Source organism: Borostomias antarcticus (genome assembly GCF_949987555.1).
Source record: "Borostomias antarcticus genome assembly, chromosome: 18".
Classification (NCBI taxonomy): Eukaryota; Metazoa; Chordata; class Actinopteri; order Stomiiformes; family Stomiidae; genus Borostomias; species Borostomias antarcticus.
In genome coordinates this window covers 392269-399134 of record NC_140251.1, presented here as the reverse complement: position 1 = coordinate 399134, position 6866 = coordinate 392269, and the positions used below count along the sequence as shown (strand labels likewise).

The 6866-nt window shown below is 46.0% G+C and overlaps 1 long non-coding RNA gene across 1 annotated transcript; it reads left to right on the top strand.

Annotated features, from left to right (window-relative positions):
- The first annotated feature begins 4201 nt into the window (after positions 1 to 4201).
- LOC311321024 lies at positions 4202 to 4995 on the top strand. The gene is made up of 3 exons (XR_014630859.1): positions 4202 to 4249; positions 4596 to 4679; positions 4859 to 4995. It is a non-coding gene; the product is annotated as an uncharacterized lncRNA (long non-coding RNA).
- Positions 4996 to 6866: the final 1871 nt, after the last annotated feature.

Sequence of the window (6866 nt, the reverse complement as noted above, 5' to 3'; positions counted from 1 at the left end):
TATAGTATACACACTGCTCTAACTCTCCCCTGGGAAGTATATAGTATACACACTGCTCTAACTCTCCCCTGGGAAGTATATAGTACACACACTGCTCTAACTCTCCCCTGGGAAGTATATAGTATACACACTGCTCTAACTCTCCCCTGGGAAGTATATAGTATACACACTGCTCTAACTCTCCCCTGGGAAGTATATAGTATACACACTGCTCTAACTCTCCCCTGGGAAGTATATAGTATACACACTGCTCTAACTCTCCCCTGGGAAGTATATAGTATACACACTGCTCTAACTCTCCCCTGGGAGGTATATAGTATACACACTGCTCTAACTCTCCCCTGGGAGGTATATAGTATACACACTGCTCTAACTCTCCCCTGGGAGGTATATAGTATACACACTGCTCTAACTCTCCCCTGGGAGGTATATAGTATACACACTGCTCTAACTCTCCCCTGGGAGGTATATAGTATACACACTGCTCTAACTCTCCCCTGGGAGGTATATAGTATACACACTGCTCTAACTCTCCCCTGGGAGGTATATAGTATACACACTGCTCTAACTCTCCCCTGGGAAGTATATAGTATACACACTGCTCTAACTCTCCCCTGGGAAGTATATAGTATACACACTGCTCTAACTCTCCCCTGGGAAGTATATAGTATACACACTGCTCTAACTCTCCCCTGGGAGGTATATAGTATACTGGGAAGTATATAGTATACACACTGCTCTAACTCTCCCCTGGGAGGTATATAGTATACACACTGCTCTAACTCTCCCCTGGGAAGTATATAGTATACACACTGCTCTAACTCTCCCCTGGGAGGTATATAGTATACTGGGAAGTATATAGTATACACACTGCTCTAACTCTCCCCTGGGAGGTATATAGTATACACACTGCTCTAACTCTACCCTGGGAGGTATATAGTATACACACTGCTCTAACTCTCCCCTGGGAGGTATATAGTATACACACTGCTCTAACTCTCCCCTGGGAAGTATATAGTATACACACTGCTCTAACTCTCCCCTGGGAAGTATATAGTATACACACTGCTCTAACTCTCCCCTGGGAGGTATATAGTATACACACTGCTCTAACTCTCCCCTGGGAGGTATATAGTATACACACTGCTCTAACTCTCCCCTGGGAGGTATATAGTATACTGGGAAGTATATAGTATACACACTGCTCTAACTCTCCCCTGGGAAGTATATAGTATACACACTGCTCTAACTCTCCCCTGGGAGGTATATAGTATACTGGGAGGTATATAGTATACACACTGCTCTAACTCTCCCCTGGGAGGTATATAGTACACACACTGCTCTAACTCTCCCCTGGGAGGTATATAGTATACACACTGCTCTAACTCTTACCATCTGACTGTCTCTCTCTCTCTCTCCTTGTCTGTCTCTCCCTCTCTCTCTCTCTCTCTCTCTCTCTCCCCCTCTCTCTCTCTCTCTCTCTCCTCTCTCTCTCCCTCTCTCTAACTTTATAGCATCTATGTCTTTCATCTCCTTTTGCATGTGTCTGGAAGCCAGTACACCTAGTATAGTGTTTGTCCGGTTATCACTCCCTCCCTCCCTCCCTCCCTTACTGCGGACAATGTTGGCCTGCATCTCTCTGTTGGCACCACAAGAGGCAGTAGTCCCAGCACACCAAAATCAAGAAGCACACCAAAATCAACCCGCCGATCTACACTGCACAAGTAGAGTAGAGGTGAAAGCATTGGACTCCCACCCGGGAGACGGGGGTTCAAGACCCGGTGGGGATGACTTTATGGGACTATACCCCAAACCTCCACATGTTCATCCTTTCACTCCAACCTTTACCCCTTGCCTTATAGGTCAGATCCTGTCCCAACCCCAACCCTTATTCTAACCCCAACCCACACTAGGGACTGGAAGAAGGACACCAAAACCCACCCGCCGATCTCCACTGCACAAGTAGAGTAGTGGTGAGAGCATTGGACTCCCACCCAGGAGACCGGGGTTCCCGGTGGGGATGACTTTATGTTATCATCAGTGTTACTGCATCACTGACTGCTACCATTAATGTTATGGAAGCTGCTGCTAGTTGTTGTGAGCTCATGAGCTAACTGGCTATCCTGCTCTTATTGTGCTGGATTAGCATTGGAAGCATTGGAACTGAGGTGTCCAGGCGACAAGACCTATCTTTATTTATCAGACATTATTTCAAGTCATTTCAATTCACAGCTATTTCAGTGGCGTGACCAGCTTCCGTCCTACCAGTCCTGAACAGAAACAAGCCAGCCATGCACATAAGCCAGGCTTGACCTGGCCTGGTTTATTTCTTCCCATCTTACTTACTTACTTGTTCCTCTTTGTCACCACAGAGAGCCATGTAGGATTGCAACAGCACTTTACACACCTGCATTTAAAAAAAAGTATATCTGGAATCTTTTTTGTCCTGAGAGTTCTTCTCCCTGGTTCTCTAATGGTTCTGTATCACTCTTTGACCCGGCTTAAACTTGTTTTTGAAATGCGTTTTGGGCAACCAGATCACATGTGGACAGTCTGTCATAAAACATGTTCCCGTTTACACCGTGTTTATCATGCGTCTCCAAATGTGTCCAGCTGACCACTTGTGTTCATATAGTAACCATAGTAACTCACTCACCCCTGCCTGTGTGTGTCGCACAGCTGTTCCATGTAAACAGATCAATAATTAGTCGGGTTGACTTCGATCAGATTATAAAAAAGTGTGCATGAAAGCAACCGAAGATGTTTGAAGAACAAATTGTGCATAATAGGACTATTCCATCTGTTTCGATTGATAGGACAAAGTCATTTGCGACTTGAAAAAGAGTGCAGGATGAGGTGAAAAAGGAGAAATATTCTTCTGCATTGACGTTCAATCAATGCAGAAGTTCTGCATTCAAGTTCAGACTAATGAAGATATGTGGTCTCATGTGTCTCACCTCGGCAGGTGGTTTGAGTAAACGCTTCACTATTCGTCTTGGTGCTCGTTTATACTTGTATTTAGCGCTGGCCGCTTGTGATCTGATCTGCATGGCCTTTTTCTCTCTGTGCAACATGGACATGACTCTCTAACGTTAAAGCATGAGACGCTGGCACCGGTCAGTCAGCCAGCCAGCCATTCAGTCAGTCAGTCAGTCAGTCAGTCAGTCAGTCAGTCAGTCAGTCAGTCAGTCAGTCAGCCAGTCAGTCAGTCAGTCAGCCAGTCAGTCAGTCAGTAGTTGGTTGGTCAGTCACCAGGCCAGTCAGCACCACAGAGAGAAAGTGACACTGCTCTTCTAAGAGCATGCTGGAGAGATTTCTGTTGTCATGGTGACCGGGTCACATGCACTGAGGTACTGTACTAGTGTGGCCTGTCACACACACACACACACACACACACACACACACACACACACACACACACACACACAGATGCTCACCATCAGCTATTGAGAGCTTCCATATCAAGTACACACACACTCTTCCATATCAAGTACACACACATGCACTCTGGCATACTGTACACACACACACACACACACACACACACACACACACTTGTTTTTGTGTATGCACTTGCACACGGTGCTTTTGTATGGGGGGTGGGAAGTGCCACGTTTAGCAGGCATGTTGTGAGTGTGTGTGTGTGTGTGTGTGCGTGTGTGCGTCTATAGACGCACACACGCACACACACACACACGCACACTCACACGCACACCTTATCCTTGCAAAGAAAAAGTTAGGGAATCAGCCAATCAGATCGCTGGGATTTGCATATATCTTTAGCAAAGATAAGGTGTGCGTGTGAGTGTGTGTGTGTGTGTGTGTGTGAGTGCGTCTATGTGGAACTTAGTGCAAAATTAGACGCACACACACACACACAGACGCACACACACGTTCATTCATTTGTTCGTTTACTCCAGTGTGTGGAATGTGCCACGTTACGTTAATTGCGTTGAGCGTGTGTGTGTGTGTGTGTGTGTGTGTGTGTGCTAAGCTAGTTAGCAAGATGGCTGCGCGTGACGTAGGCTACTGACGTAATCGACGTTTCGTTAATTGCGTTGAGCGTGTGTGTGTGTGTGTGTGTGTGTGTGTGTGTGCTAAGCTAGTTAGCAAGATGGCTGCGCGTGACGTACTGACGTAATCGGCCGCGCTGCGTGCGACGTCATCCGCGTGCGTTCCAGCTGGACAAATACATCCATGAGCTGGACACAACAAGCGAATTTCCGTCTTCCCAACAAAAGTTAAACAGGTAATGCTTACTACAAATATAGCCTACAGACAATCCTAATTATATATCCTTGCTAGTTAGTGTATACTGTAACATGGAGAGACTTTGCATTTGAACTTGGATGTTTAGCTAACTAGCTAACTAACTCTTCTGTGAGCTCAAGCTAGTTGGTGAGCTAAAGCTAGTTGATATGTTTAGAGATCCGTTTGGCAGCTGACGTTAGCTCATTTATTGTTGTCCATCTGTCGCTTGACTTTTGACTCTTAGCTTATTATGTAAACAAAGACGCGGCTAGACGCTCACGTTAGACTACAGTACAGTATATTTCTATATTTACGTTTATGAAGTGCTGTACCGTTCATTTCAGGCCATGGCTATTCTGAGTGACTCTGAAGTGACCATCCTGTGAGGGAAACAGGCCAAACCTGGAAACATGCCGTGATCGTTTAAGGTAAAATTATATAGCAATGACTGTACCTGTGTTACCCTGTGACACAATGTACTATTGAGCTCATGGGACTAGATATTACAACAATCTCTAAGAAATGGCTAACGTTACAGTGTCACCCTGTCTGACCCAGTGAGCCTGTGCGCTACTGACTGTCTGACCCCCTGCCTCTCTCCGCTCAGGGAAAATGCCAGCAGCACTGCCTGCCTGGAGTCGCCTTCAGACCTGTGGAGCTTCCTGGACATCCCACGCTCGCGCCTGGTCAAGTACACACTGTTGCTGCGTGAGATCCTCCGACGTGGCCGGCCTGGAGCAAGCGGTGAGCTCACACGCACACACACACACTGCAGGGCTGTGTCCTTAACAGTAATACTTAATCCACGCCGCGGTCTATAACCGCATCCCTCTGTGTGTGTGTGTGTGTGTGTGTGTGTCCAGATCGTCATCATCCAGGGCGTGCTCTGCCATGGCCAGCTATGCAGCAAGAACGGACAGGTGAGCAGAGCGCGTGCACACACACACACACACACACACACACACACACACACACACACACACACACACACACACACAGCACACAACACAGACCGGATCAAATGAGGTTTATTGTACCTAATCTAAATGAGGCTGGTTTATTGACCCGTCTACTGTTCTCTTCCTCTCCCCCCACAGCCAAGAACATCCCAGTCCCACACACACCCTGCAGGTCAACTACGTCCCCGACCTGAGCCTGCTACAAGCGCCGCTCCTTCACCGTCTCCGCCATCGTCCACATGGAGGAGGCTGATGAGAACTGCCCCCAGCTCCCCCTGCGGGGATGAGACATCCAGCCCCGCCTCCTCGCCGTCTCCCTCCCCCTCCGTCTCCTCCTCATCATCATCATCGGCAACATTATCATCTCCGCTCTCCTCCCCCTCCTCTCATAAAACAGAGAGATACAGATACAGATAGATACAAAAGATACAGATACAGAATAATTTATTTATCCCGGAGGGGCAATTCAGTTTCCACATGTTAAAAGAGACACAGAGATTCAGAACCAGGTTCACGGTTGTGCAAGAGAGACTATGCGATGAGGAGACAAAATGGACTCCTGAGTGGACGTGTAGTGGGGACAGGAGAGCTGACTGTGTTGTCTCTCCTCATGGGACTTGTATTTTTGTGTCTCAACATGTCTATTATTACAGCAGTGTTCTGTGTTACTGTCCTCATTGGCAGCTATTTACTTCAGGTGCAGAATTCTGCATGGCCCTCTCTCCGGGTCCTGCTATGAGGGAAACATTAAACCTTGTTGCATGTACTGCAGTTGAACGCATGAATTAAAAGGCAACCGCATTCCATTTTATGACTTTTCATTGTTATAGTTCAGAACATACTCACTCAGAGATGAGACAGGTGGGACCTGATCATATTCGTACAGGGCTGTGTTGATTTTCTCTATATAGTGTTCCTAAGACTTATTATTATTATTGTTGTTATTATGAATAATAACAATAAAAAATATAATTTTCATCATCACTGGAACACATTACATGAACATGTATGACAGTAAAAGCTGATCTTTAACTTTGCTTAGTCAAGTCAAACTTTATTTATATAGCGCATTTCATACACAGAGGCAACGATGCGCTTAACAAGAGGTATAGGCTAACCCCTCAGGGTCTCAAGTTACGAACCTGTCAAACACAGATGTCTCTGCCACCCAAGGTACTTCATCAGACCTGGCCACACTGCAGACCTATTTTAATATGCCCACGATATCTCCAGAGGTAATGTGATATGCAAGGTGCATTGTTAGAGGAAGATACTGTGTAACACCCATGTCCCCATAGGGAGGATGTGGTATGCAAAGTCATGGTTGATATGGACAGACTTTGTCTAAACTTTTGTTAGGCTGGCAAGCCTACCTTGTGTAACTCTTTGTTAAAATAGGGCTGATGTATCATTCCAGTATAGATATTAGGCGAGAGGGGGTAGGGAATGAGACTCACAGATTTGCAGTGAACTAACAATAAGGTTGAAATCATGATGATTCATGTTAAGGATGAAATGCCATATTTCGTTATGTTAGAACTCCTTAGTAGTACAGTAGTGGTGATGATTTGTTGAATTTGCTGTATGGTAAATGGGTGGAGACAGGTAGGACTACAGATTAGAATAAAAGTTCTTAACACATAGAGGGAAGTTGGA